We start from the raw sequence: 12986 nt of genomic DNA, 5'->3' as shown, positions 1-12986 counted from the left end.
GATTGCACACTGAGTCAGACAAACTTCCTCACCCTCCCCCCCCCCCCAACCCGGTATTTAAAAACTCTCCACAGCGTACAGCGACGATTTATACTAATAGTTTATGCAATTTCCAGATGGTCGACTGGTAATCGTAGGCGCGCAACGAGTGCAGGAGAGGTCATCGATGCCATCCGCCATTACGAAATATGCTAATATTCCTCGTTAAGATCACTTCTTTCAGTTCTTTGTATGATTCATTCCCTTTATTCTTGACCGGAAACGCACGCTTGCACTCTAAGTAAGACAAACCTTCTCACCCTCCCCCCCAACCCGGTATTTGAAAACTCTCCATACCGACAACTTATGCTATTTAATGATGCATATTCAAGATGGTCGACTGGTAATCGTGGGCGCGCAACGAGTGCAAGTGGGGTCATCGAGGTCGCGGGTTCGAATCACGCTATAGGAGTTATTCTTCATCTGGCTTGGGGGCCGAATAACTTCTCCCCAAGTATGATTTGGAGCTTGCGGACAAGGAGTAACTCTCAAACTGGCTTGGGGGCCGAGTAACTCCTCCCCGTGAAATTCGCATTTTGATTTTGCTGTCTTTTCTATTTTTTTACTCTTATCTCTTTTACTGAGCAGTTGTTTTAGGGCCACCGTAAAAAATTTTTTTTCGTACGATTTTGAAAGGTGTCGGAGCTTCGTTAAGCTTTGGTAGGCGTTAGAATACACTTTATTGATAGGATCATCGTTTTATAGAATAAATGAGCTGAGATAAAACTACAAAACGAAGACCTTCGTCTAAACGCTTTGCTAGGCGCCAAAATCCATAGATAGATACTTCATGTCAAAACGTGTCGTGGACGTTTATAATACCAAGAATAGTGAGCTATATCATGATTTTAGTGGCATGAAAAAGGGTTTTGGCAAAGGTCTTCGTTTTGTGGTTTGAGCCTTCTTTTTTCTTTAAAGCGAATACCCTAATAATAACGTATATCACAGTGCTTTACAAATCGCAGTAGCGACTTGTCATGAACCCCTGGCCGTGGTATCATGCTTCAGCTGCTACCAAATCACGAGAGGAAAGGCCAATAATTCTGCTATCACCCGTAGCCATAGCAGCCTTTCTAATCTTGGAATCAGCGCATAAGTCGACGAATTGAGTCATAGTATCGCGCGGTTTTGTTCCTTTCTGATTTATAGGATACTTCAGGGGAAAGTCTGCCCGTTTGGTATTTAAGCACGAGATAATAGTGTCGGAAATAAAACAAGTGAGTCCAGCGAACGAGTGAGATTTCTGATACAAATCAACGGGTGCGTAAATACCATATAAACCGACTTTTCACGGTGTATTAGGTTTGGCGGATGGCAGCGTTTGCTGGGACTCGTTATTAGGGAGTTTAAGATACGGTCACTACGGACTACGGTAATACACGGCGAGGACCTGGTTCGAGATTTACTGCGCATGCTCGATAGCACGTGGGTTTCGCAGTCCGTTGTGAGGTTGCAGGCTACGGGGAGTAGTCGAGGAGATTCGCGTAGTGAGGACTACGTAAGTATTTTTTTGCCGATTTTTGACCAGTTTTGAGCTTTATTGTTGAGAAAATGTTAATTTTACTTTCAATTAACACAAAGCTTAACAAATCTAATAGGAAAGTCATTTCTGAGAAAAATTATGAATTTTAAATTAAAATCTTAATTAAATCGAAATAGCGGCATGGGTATGCTAGTCGTTTTAGCAGTAAACAAAGTCCTTCTAAGCCACCGCAAACTGTTCCCTGTGGGCACTTGAAACTCGCCGGAATCCGCAATGCGTTCAATAACATCGGAATATCATCCTTGGCCACCCTGAAGTGAGCTTCGCACTCGCAAGAGTCGAACACATCCAAACAGAATGGATCAAAATTCCAGTACGGAAATGAAGGATTAACGGGTTGGTAATAATCGTAAAGAACAATAAACTCTTTATCATCCAGAAAACCATCCGCATAAGCGATTAAAAGGGCGTTTCTTGCATCTTCGAAGGACATTTTTTTTTTCCAAGTGCAGCCGTAGTCCGTAGTCGTTGTCACGATCTTAACGTCAAACAACACTCCAATTTTCGCGCCCTTTTAGCGTAGTCGGCCCAGTCCACGCGTGGCTTGGATTCTCACGCCCAGACGTAGTCCGTAGTCCGTAGTGACCGTATCTTAAACTCCCTAATAACTATAATTCGGACACTTCTCCGAGAAAATGTCCTATTTCGAGTGCGTGCATTGAATTGGGACAATTTTTCACGCCAGGAATCACGTATTTATACTTCTGTGGACGTATTTATGACTTTAACTTCATCTGTCTTATGCTGTCTGTCTTATGTGTCTATTCGTGTGAAATCTCTATTGTACGGTGCTGAGACTTGGACTGTCCACAAGGCGCAGGTACAGAAACTTCACGCATAAATGATGAGACACCTACGAACTATCATGAACATATCATGGGAAGACAAGATAACCAACATAGAAGTGCTGGATCGAGCTGGTCAACCATCAATGGAGATCATCCTAATCATGAACCTGAGGTGGCTCGGTCATGTTGAGAGGATGGATCACCGGCGTCTCCCCAAGCAGCTACTCTATTTACAGTTATGCGAGGGCAAATGCTATCAGAGTATACGAAGGCTGAGATTCAAAGACACTAAAAAGAAACCTGAGGAAGTAGGATGCAGAAAGGAGTTCGTGGCAGCAGATGGACAGCGAAGGACAGAGCTGCGTTGAGGAATCCGACCAGACCTGAATGAAACAGTCATTGTCGCCCCCGACAGACTGCTATGATTTTTTTAATCTGTCTCATGCTACGCATACGTATGTTGAAGTCCTAAATGTAATAACTGTCCTAAATGTAATAAAGTCCTAAATGTAATAACATTTGGTCCTAAATGTAATAAACTCCTAAATGTAATAACATTTAGTCCTAAATGTAATAAGCCACCAATGCAATCGTTCAACTCCTTCAGTGCATAGTTGTTATGGCGGACATCCACACTGAGATGTTAGTGACAGCTGTTGCGCCAAAAAAACCGCTGACCAGTACACATGTCACATTACGGGCTCGCTGATATCAATCAGCGTCTTTTTACTTGCTAGACATCATGGTTCATAAAGCGGTTTATTGATCGAGTTGAAGAAAATCATTTCCAGCCCAAAGTGGGCTAGTGCTTGGCTGGAAGCTTAATAGGATGGAATAGATTGGTACGAGATTATTAATTTTTTGGAAAAGACATTGACTACAATTGATGATGAACTAGCTTGCTTTTGTTGATGTTATCGTTCGTGTTAAAGTCTTTAGTAGTGATGCACCATTTTAGAGCAGTTTGAATGATTTCGCTGTGTCACATGTTAATCCAAAAGAAAATTATTATTATCAGTAGCGTTACTGAAATTTTGCACATCAATGTTATCCAGTGTCGGTTGATTTTAATGAAGCATTTGAGTTCATTTTTAAGAATGACTATCCTGATTTATTCAATTTTGAACTTAGGGTATTGCATTTCTAACCCTCTATGGCTTTACTCCACCTCAGTAATCAGTTCATGTACCATATGACTATAAGTGGAAACTGTTGAGCTTTCTTTTTTCATTCATCTATATATCTATTCATTTTCTCCCCTCACGGCGGGGAGAAGAGATGAAGACAAAAAATGAAATATAAACTTGAGATCAACTTTAAAATATATTTTTTTCCCAATATTTCGGTTCAGGAACTGATGAACCCGTCATAAGGGGCTAAAGGAAAAAAATGAATGGTTCATTAGACCGTCAACTGACCATCATGTGTTGAATGTCGTAGCTCAATGGTTCAATTTGACTCTTGCGTGGAAAAAAGGCAACATGTCGAGACCAGTGATCGTGAAATGGGATAACATATAATTGGTCAGTAGATATCTTGCTCTGTAAGTCACTTTATCATATAGCTAGCAGCGCACGCGGGCAAAATGAAGTGAATCCTGTGTTCTGATTGGCTACCTGAGCGGGCATGATGGGCCCACCCTCGCCCCCTCGGGATTCCACGTATTGATCCCACGCAAGAAAACCTACAAAGTTCGTAACTTTTGGACAATGTTTGCATATACATAAAAAAAAAAAAAGAAATTAACGATCCTCCTGAGTTTATTGTGCTGCAAACACAGCTGGCTTTCACTATCGGCTCTCGAAATAAACGGGCCATTCTTGATTCTTATCAAAGTGAAATCTTTTGCTATACAATGAATCCTTTAATGATTAAGCCAAGAGAATATAAACTTTCTTGACCAAGCTTGTATGGTCAAGATTACTGGATATTAGCCTCGTTTTTTTCTACTTTTTTATGGACCGAGACTTCGTCTCAGTCCATAAAAACGCAAAAAAAAAGGAACTCGGCTAATATCCAGCCATTTTGACCTCACTCTTGGTCAATAACGCATATGAATATATTTTATGCAGACCCGTACAAATTTGGCAAGGGAAGACAGTACAAAAAATGCCCTTCCGAGCCCAGAATTTGTCTAAGGTATAAGTCGGTGGACTTCCTTTTCCTTATAATTCGGTTCATGAAGTGTTAACTTCATCACTGATGACAGAAGTATATCGTTAAAATCTGTTACACTTAAGAGTCTGAGCCAATGATATAAAGACAGCTATTGGTCAACGTTCTCATTGCTTTTGCGTCCGTCAATTTGATGCCAAAAGCACATCAGTATCAGTATAAGGCTTTGTAACCAATGTTTCTCAACCTACGTCTTTAGCAAATAAAAAGACGCTGATTAATATCAGTGAGCCCGCAATATTCCATGAATATTGGTCAGAGGATTCTTTGGCGCAACAGCTGTCACTTTGACATCTCAATGTTAGCGCAGTTAAAAGATTGCATAGGAGGCTTATTACATTTAGGACCGAACGTTATTACATTTAGGACTTTATTACATTTAGGACAGTTATTACATTTAGGACTTCAACATACGTAGACCAGACTTGGCCTCTGCATGCGCTTAGGATCCTCGACGGCAATTTGTGACTGATTGCAACATAACAAAGCCCAAATTTCTACCCAGGTCTCCCGCGGAATGCCTGGGTACTAAACTCCTCGACAGCCAGTGCTGAGGAGTTGCAATGAGGTGAAAAGGTGGCCAATAAATTTTCTTGAACCCCCTGTTTTTAGGCTTAACTATATTCCATGAATTAATTTGGCCAGGGTTTTACTCGAATTTTACAGCGAGTAGTAGGAGTTTTCTCTTTTAAGCAGTGCATATAAATACAGAAGATATTAATTTAGTCCACGGTCTGTTTGGTCCTTCAAAACAGGAGGCTGGTGCTTACATCAATCGGAGAGATTGTGGGATTTTTTCCTCAATAAATTGGATCGTAAAAGTGGAAAATAGTAAAAGGAGTTGAGTCAAATTGCTCACCTACTTTTTAAAACTCCAGCCATATTCAATGGAGGAAAAAGGGAGACGTGGATAGAAATATTTTGATACTAACGCCTATTGTTTAAGCCCAATTACTTTTACGCGACAATTTGAAACTACCTTGCATTAATTTCCTATGCAACTGTCGCTCAACATGCACAAGTAGGATACGAAAAATAAAAAAAAAACAAAGAAAACAAACAAACAAACGGTTAAAAAAAAGATTAAATGATAGGAGTTGGGTGTAATTGCTGAACTACTTTTCAAAATTCCAGCTATATTCAACGGGCGAAAAAGGGAGACGTCGTCAGAAACCTTTGGGATAAATTTCTATGCAACTGTCGCTCAACATGTGCCAAAAAATGGACCACAACCACATTGGAAGGTGTCTTGATAAGCATTTTGATACTTTATTTTGCGGTCCAAGGTCTGTCAGTTAGGTGTACGGGGATAGATTTAAATGGCAGAGAGGTGTCAACTGCGTCCTGAAGTTTTGTAATATACTTGTAGAATTTTTGCCGACATGAAATAGTTTTGAGGACCTCTGACCACTCTTTTATTGTTAGCCGACGCCGAAACGAAAGTTCGAAAACCTAAGGTTTGTTGGCAAGGAACCAGTCTGAAAGGTTGAGAGTCACCCCTTATCCGCCAGCTCCAAATCATACTCGGGGAGAGGTTATTCGGCCCCCTAGCCACTGATTAAGAAAAACTCTCATGGCGGAATTCAAACCGGCTACCTCGATGACCTCACTTGCAGCATTCACTGGTGTGTATCTTTGAAATGCTGAAGATAAATTTAGTCCACGGTCTGTTCGGTCCTTCAAGTCAGGAGGCTGGTGCTTGCATCAATCGAAGAGTTTGGTGAGATTTTTTCCTCCGTAAATGGGATCGTAAGGATGGAAAATAGTGGCGAAAAAGAGTTGATTCAAATTGCTGGCCTACTTTTCAAAACTCCAGCTATATTAAAGGGGAGAAAAAGGGAGACTTCGTTAGAAATCTGTAGAATAAATTTGTATGCAACTGTCGCTCAACATGTGCCAAAACATGTACCAAAACCACATTAAAAGGTCTCTTGATGAGCATTTTAAATTGTTTTTTCTGTAGTCCAAGGTCTGTCAGCTGGGTGCACAAGATATAGATGGAAATAGCCAAAAAAGTGTCATCTGCGTCCAAAAGGTCCGTAATAAACGTATAGAAGTTTATCAACTTGAAATAGTATTGGGAACCTGCTACCAGTCTTTCATTTTAAGCCACAGCCCAAACGTGCACCATGCACCTAGGTCTCCAACTTTCACTTTACGAGACTGGGAAGGTGTACTCGTAGTTTAAGTCGTTAAAATCACGTAATGATCTTTGGTAGCTAAATTTGGGAGTTGAGAAAGTCCGAAGACTTTAGGTTTGTTCTTAAGAAAGCAGTCTAATGTACCCAAGTCTCTTGTCTTAAAATACACCTTTTGCTTCAGATTATTCGGTCGCCTCAAGTCATTCAGACGGAGGCCCGTTGAAGTGGAATTAACATCTCTTACAACGATAACAAGCGAATAGTTGGTCCAAATTTATACGAACGTGATCGCAAAGAGCCACGTTCTCGGGTTGAACGTCAGCTGTCGAATGGTAAACAACGTGTAATATTATGGAAGACATTGATCTTGACAAAGAGTGAGTCCTTAAAGAAATCCACATAGACTCACAGTTAGGCTGATCACACCGATCCAATCTAGTACAAGGAATAGATTCTTTAAAAAACAAACACATACTCCACCGCCTGCTCCAGAGGTGCAATCCTTCCTGAAAAGATTGTAGCCAGGAATTGCGACGGCAGGATCGTGGATTTGACTCGAAAGCCACGACTCCGTAACGCATAGAAATATGGGTGTTGTTTCAATCGGCGACCTTCCGCAGCTCCTCTACTTTGATAGTTATCGCTGTAGTATTGGTATGTAAGACAACAAGGATCTTGAAAAAGAGATAGGAAAAAAAGCCGACAAGTACCAAAACCTTATTTAAAAAAAGTTAGCGTGGCCCAAAATGATACTAGATAAGAAAAATAAAGAAAAGGAAAAGGAAAAAAGAAAATTAAAATGATGATAATAAGGGGGAAAAGTAGAAAAGACAGCAAAAACAAAATGCGAATTTCACGGGGAGGAGTTACTCGGCCCCCAAGCCAGTTTGAGAGTTACTCCTTGTCCGCCAGCTCCAAATCATACTCGGGGAGAAGTTATTCGGCCCCCAAGCCAGATTAAAGGGCATGTAAACCCAAAAATACATGTTTTTCTTATACTATGTAAAAAGTGGCGTAGAAAACGAATTTGAAATTAGTTTTGTCCAATTCGACTTATTTTAGGAGAAAATCGGCATTTTCAACTGAAATTCCATTTCCGGTAAAAACAATAGCGAGAAGTCGTGACGTAAGCGGTGGAACCAAAATATTGCGCAACACATATTCCCCAGTAGAACTGGTGTGGGAGTTCGTGTAAGTAGTGGTAGTTCGGAAGATGCTTCTTCAGAAGATAGCGACTCGAATGCCTTAAGCTTAGAACATGACAGCGCTGGGGATAATCCAGAATCTTCAGGAGAGTCTGAGCCACGTCCTTAACAATATGAGCCGCGTAGGGTTCACCGAAGCGATCCGCACGAAGACAGTACAGAACATGTCGACAGCGATGCGACCGTCTCGGAAACTCAGACAGGTATTTAATTTACTTTGTGACTTATTTGTATTTAACATGAAAATGCAATAAGGCGAGGGTACAATCTAAAGGAATGCAACAGAATTTTTTTTAACTTGAGCTTCTGAAAGTGTTTTCTATAAAATTATCAAAGGTGCGAGTGTGGAACTTGTCAACCAATGCCGACAACTCATGAAAGTGTTTGTTGTACGGAAATCGGGCAATTGTGGCAAAATGGCCTGAAACCCAGATAAGTTGTATCACTGAGCATCCAGGTTTTCAGTCAATTTGCCTCGATTTCTGGGTGCTGAAGACGGCCAAGTACGCGTACAGGCAGCAGCAAAGCACAGATAATCACACCGGAAACGACTAAGCTAAATATTTTCTGTTTCATCTGTTTTGTTACATTTTGAGATCGATTTACTTGAGTTGTTTCTGCCATTGATTTAATAATACAGTACTAGAGCTAGTTGTTTTTCGCTTCTTTCCTGGCAGGAAATTTCGCTAAATTGCCTACAGATAGCTTGTTCGTTGGTGTTGGGGATATCTCGGCAAACACTTTAGGGTCGCTGTGCTATCTTGTGCGGTAAACAATATCCTGCATCTCAGAAGCATTTCCATCGATAAAAAAGTTGTATCATGTACATTTCCTTGTGTGGCCTTCATAATTATCCAACCCTGTTTGTGTTTGCTTCGATTTGAAATATTGAAAAGATAGTTTTGCAAGCTGAAATCAGGATCTTTTAAGTTGTACTCAAAATGATGAATATTGTCCTAATGACCTTTGAATGCATTTTCACTGCTGTAAAAACCGTGACACAAATTCTTCTGCTGTTTCTCTGCAGGGTTTCTCAAAGGAAGCACCAAGTGGGGCTGGCTTGGATTTTCTTCTAGAACATAAGGGTTGATTATGGGATCCTGTATAGAATTCTTTTTATCGAACCGACAAAATTCCAGATCACGTTATTACACACTGATATCAACGAGTTCTCTTCTCTCTCAGACATGTCAGTGTCTTTTACGGGCTCAGCGCTGGCTCCCGAACAACTGGCTTCCCCATAATATTTCATTAGATGAGAAAAAAGATGTTTTTAGAGAACCAATAAAGCTATTGTTGTTTAATTAACAAAACGTTTTCATGTAAATCGATTTTGTACTTTCTCTGTTGACCTCTAACTTTTGAAGAGCTCAACTTCTTTCTCAGTTCGGTCGGCCACTTCCGAATCCTCGTCGTCTGCCGACTGTATGGGTCGTTTTTATACTTCCGAATAATTTGCTTCTGGTGAGGCCTGAATCGTCGGTACAGTACCAGGAAGAAAAATGATTGCTACAAACAACAGAACGTTCGAACGGCTCGACGAAATCGGCTATTTTCACTTGAACAAATTTCACAAATTGTCGCTTCAAATTTGCGTCATTTGGAAATATCTGCATTGTATGCCCAGTTTTGTTTGAATCAGTACAAAACTGGACGACGCAACGCTTCACCATTACGAAAAAATTGAATATATTGAAGCAAACTGTAAGTAAAAAAATCATGACGAGACCAGCAAACAACGAAAGACTCCTTCGTGCCTCACGCGATTATAAAACGAGACTTTGGAGAGTCCACCCGTGACGTCACAGGAAAGATGGCGCCATTCAAGATGGCGAATGTTTCGAATTTGGAAGAGCTTTTACAAAGTGAAAATGGACTTTTGAGAATAAACGAATGGTACCTTTGGTGTACTTGATATATTTACAAAACATCTATGTGAAAAGAAAATGAACGTTTTTTGGGTTTACATGCCCTTTAAGAATAACTCCTATAGCGTGATTCGAACCAGCGACCTCGATGACCTCTCCTGCACTCGTTGCACGCCTACGAATTCGGTGACCTTCCGCAGCTCTTCCACTTTGTTAGTTATCGCTGTAGTATTTGTATATAAGACACAGGGCTATTGAAAAAGATATAGGAAAAACAACCGACACGTACCAAAAACGTATTAGGAAAAATATTACCGTGGTCCAAAAAGATAACTGCTTAGAACTATAAAGTAAAAGGATAAAAGGGATTTAAAAAATGGTGATAACGAGGGGAGAAAGTAGAAAAGACAGCAAAAACAAAATGGAAATTCCACGGGGAGGAGTTACTCGGCCCCCAAGCCAGTTTGAGAGTTACTCCTTGTCCGCCAGCTCCAAATCATACTCGGGGAGAAGTTATTCGGCCCCCAAGCCAGATTAAGAATAACTCCTATAGCGTGATTCGAACCCGCGACCTCGATGACCTCTCTTGTACTCGTTGCGCGCCCACGATTGCCAGTCGACCATCTGGAATATGCATCATTGATTAATATAAGTTGTCGGTATGGAGAGTTTTCAAATACCGGGCTGGGGGGGAGGGTGAGGAAGTTTGCTTGACTGCGAGTGCAATTGAGCGTTTCCGCTTCATCGCAATTGTCGGTGCAGAGAGTTTTTAAATATCGGGTTGGGGGGGGGGGGGGGAGGGTAGGAAAGTTTGTCTGAATTAGAGTGCAATGAAGCGTTTCCGGTCAAGAATAAAGGAAATGAATCAACTAAAGAACTGATCAAAGCGTTTTCACCGAGGAATATTAGCATAAATCGTAATGGCGGACCGCATCGTTTGCCGGGACTCGTTATAAAGGACGATTTGGACACTTCTCAAAGATGCTGTCCTATATCTGTCCTATGTAGCGTGCAATGTTGCACGCCGGGAATCACGCATTTTTTGTCTCTATGGACGTATTTATGACTTTACTTTAACTTCAGTGTTCACTTTTTACCTGACGCGCCCCTTGCAGAACTTCATTTGTCAAATTAATCAATAAATGCTTGTAATGTTTTCAACTGTACTGATACACACCAATAAAGCCCAGATTAAAACTCAGGCCTCCCGTCGAGTACCTGTGTAATAAACTTCTCGACAGCCAGTGCTGAGGAGTTTTATTAAAGTGAAGGGTGGAAAATGAACTAGCTAGAATTCCACTCGTAAGCTTGGCTAAATCTATATATTAACGTGTCAGGATTCTAAAAGGTGAAAAATAATGAAAGAAACTCCAGCTACACTCAGTGGGGGAAAAAGAGGAGACGTCGATAGAAACATTTAGACACTAGCTCCTACTGTTTAAGGTTAACTTTACTTATGCATGACGATTTGAAACTATCTTACATTAACTTGCTATGCAACTGTCGCTCAACGTGCATAATTCAGATATGGAAAATTGTACAAAAAATTACAAAACAAAGCAAAAAACATACAATTTAAATGATGATTTAAATGATAAATAATAATCATAGCATGAAGAGAGAAAAATAAAATATCTTATTTCGGAAAAAAGGAAATATTACAAAAAGGCAACCAACCGTACAAGTTCTGAAATTGTATGAGAAAAAATACTGCAGTGGCTCAAAAACCAACGCACCCAGATATCAACGCTTTGTGTTCACAGTTGAGTAGTGGAGGCAAAATGTGATTGAAGTGATGTAGACGAGGAATATTAGCATTTGTTGTAATAGCGGACGGTCTCGTTTGCTGAGGCTCGCTTAAAACGACGATTCGTACACCTCTCAAAGAAGCGATCCTATATCAAATGTGTGCATTCAATTGGGATAACTTTACACGCCTGAAATCATGCATTTTAATCTCTGCAGACAAGACGCGTTTTTTATCGCACATTTCTTTTACTTTATGTCCTCCTTTTAACTCCAGCTTTATATCAATGGGACAAAAAAAAAGGAACCGCCAAGGTCTGTAAGTGGGGTGGACAAGGATAGATTTAAATGGCAGAGAGGTGTCAACTGCGTCCTGAAGTTCCATAATAAACTTGTAGAGTATTTCCCGACATGAAATAGTATTGAGGACCTCTGACCAGTCTTTCATTGTTAGCCGACGCCCAAACGTGCGGCATGCGCTGTACCTAAGCTCTCTAGCCGTCACTTTACGACACTGGGAAGGTGTACTTGTAGTCAAAGTTGGTTTCGCTCAAATTTGGGAGTTAAAAAAGTTGGAAGACTTAAGGTTTGTTCGTAAGAAACCGGTCTAATTTACTAAGTCCCTTGTCTAAAAATTCACCATTTCCTCAATGACATTATTCAGTCGCGTCAAGTCATTCAGACGCATGAAAACATGGGCGTTGTTGCAATCGGTGACCTTCCGCAGCTCTTCCACTTTGTGGGTTATCGCTGTAGTATTTGTTTATAAGGCACAGGGCTATTGAAAAAGATATAGGAAAAACAACCGACACGTACCAAAAACGTATTAGGAAAAATATTACCGTGGTCCAAAAAGATAATTGCTCAGAACTATAAAGTAAAAGGATAAAAGGGATAAAAAAAGATGGTGATAACGAGGGGAGAAAGTAGAAAAGACAGCAAAAACAAAATGGAAATTCCACGGGGAGGAGTTACTCGGCCCCCAAGCCAGTTTGAGAGTTACTCCTTGTCCGCCAGCTCCAAATCATACTCGGGGAGAAGTTATTCGGCCCCCAAGCCAGATTAAGAATAACTCCTATAGCGTGATTCGAACCCGCGACCTCGATGACCTCTCTTGTACTCGTTGCGCGCCCACGATTGCCAGTCGACCATCTGGAATATGCATCATTAATTAATATAAGTTGCCGGTATGGAGAGTTTTCAAATACCGGGCTGGGGGAGAGGGTGAGGAAGTTTGTTTGACTGAGAGTGCAATCGAGCGTTTCCGCTCCATCGCAATTGTCGCTGTATAGAGTTTTTAAATATCGGGTTGGATGGGGGGGGGGGGGGAGGGTAAGAAAGTTTGTCTGAATTAGAGTGCAATGAAGCGTTTCCGGTCAAGAATAAAGGAAATGAATCAACTAAAGAACTGATCAAAGCGTTTTCACCAAGGACGGACGGCATCGTTTGCCGGGACTCGTTATAAAGGACGATTTGGACAC

At 40.9% G+C, this 12986-nt stretch overlaps 1 long non-coding RNA gene across 1 annotated transcript; it reads left to right on the top strand.

Annotated features, from left to right (window-relative positions):
- The first annotated feature begins 7835 nt into the window (after window positions 1-7835).
- LOC149041712 (uncharacterized) lies at window positions 7836-9204 on the top strand. The gene is made up of 2 exons (XR_016188910.1): window positions 7836-8094; window positions 8919-9204. It is a non-coding gene; the product is annotated as an uncharacterized LOC149041712 (long non-coding RNA).
- The last annotated feature ends 3782 nt before the right edge of the window (window positions 9205-12986 follow it).

This window comes from Pocillopora damicornis, chromosome 8 (assembly GCF_964200805.1).
Source record: "Pocillopora damicornis chromosome 8, jaPocDami1.2, whole genome shotgun sequence".
Lineage (NCBI taxonomy): Eukaryota > Metazoa > Cnidaria > Anthozoa > Scleractinia > Pocilloporidae > Pocillopora > Pocillopora damicornis.
This window is presented reverse-complemented; position numbering and strand designations above follow the sequence as displayed.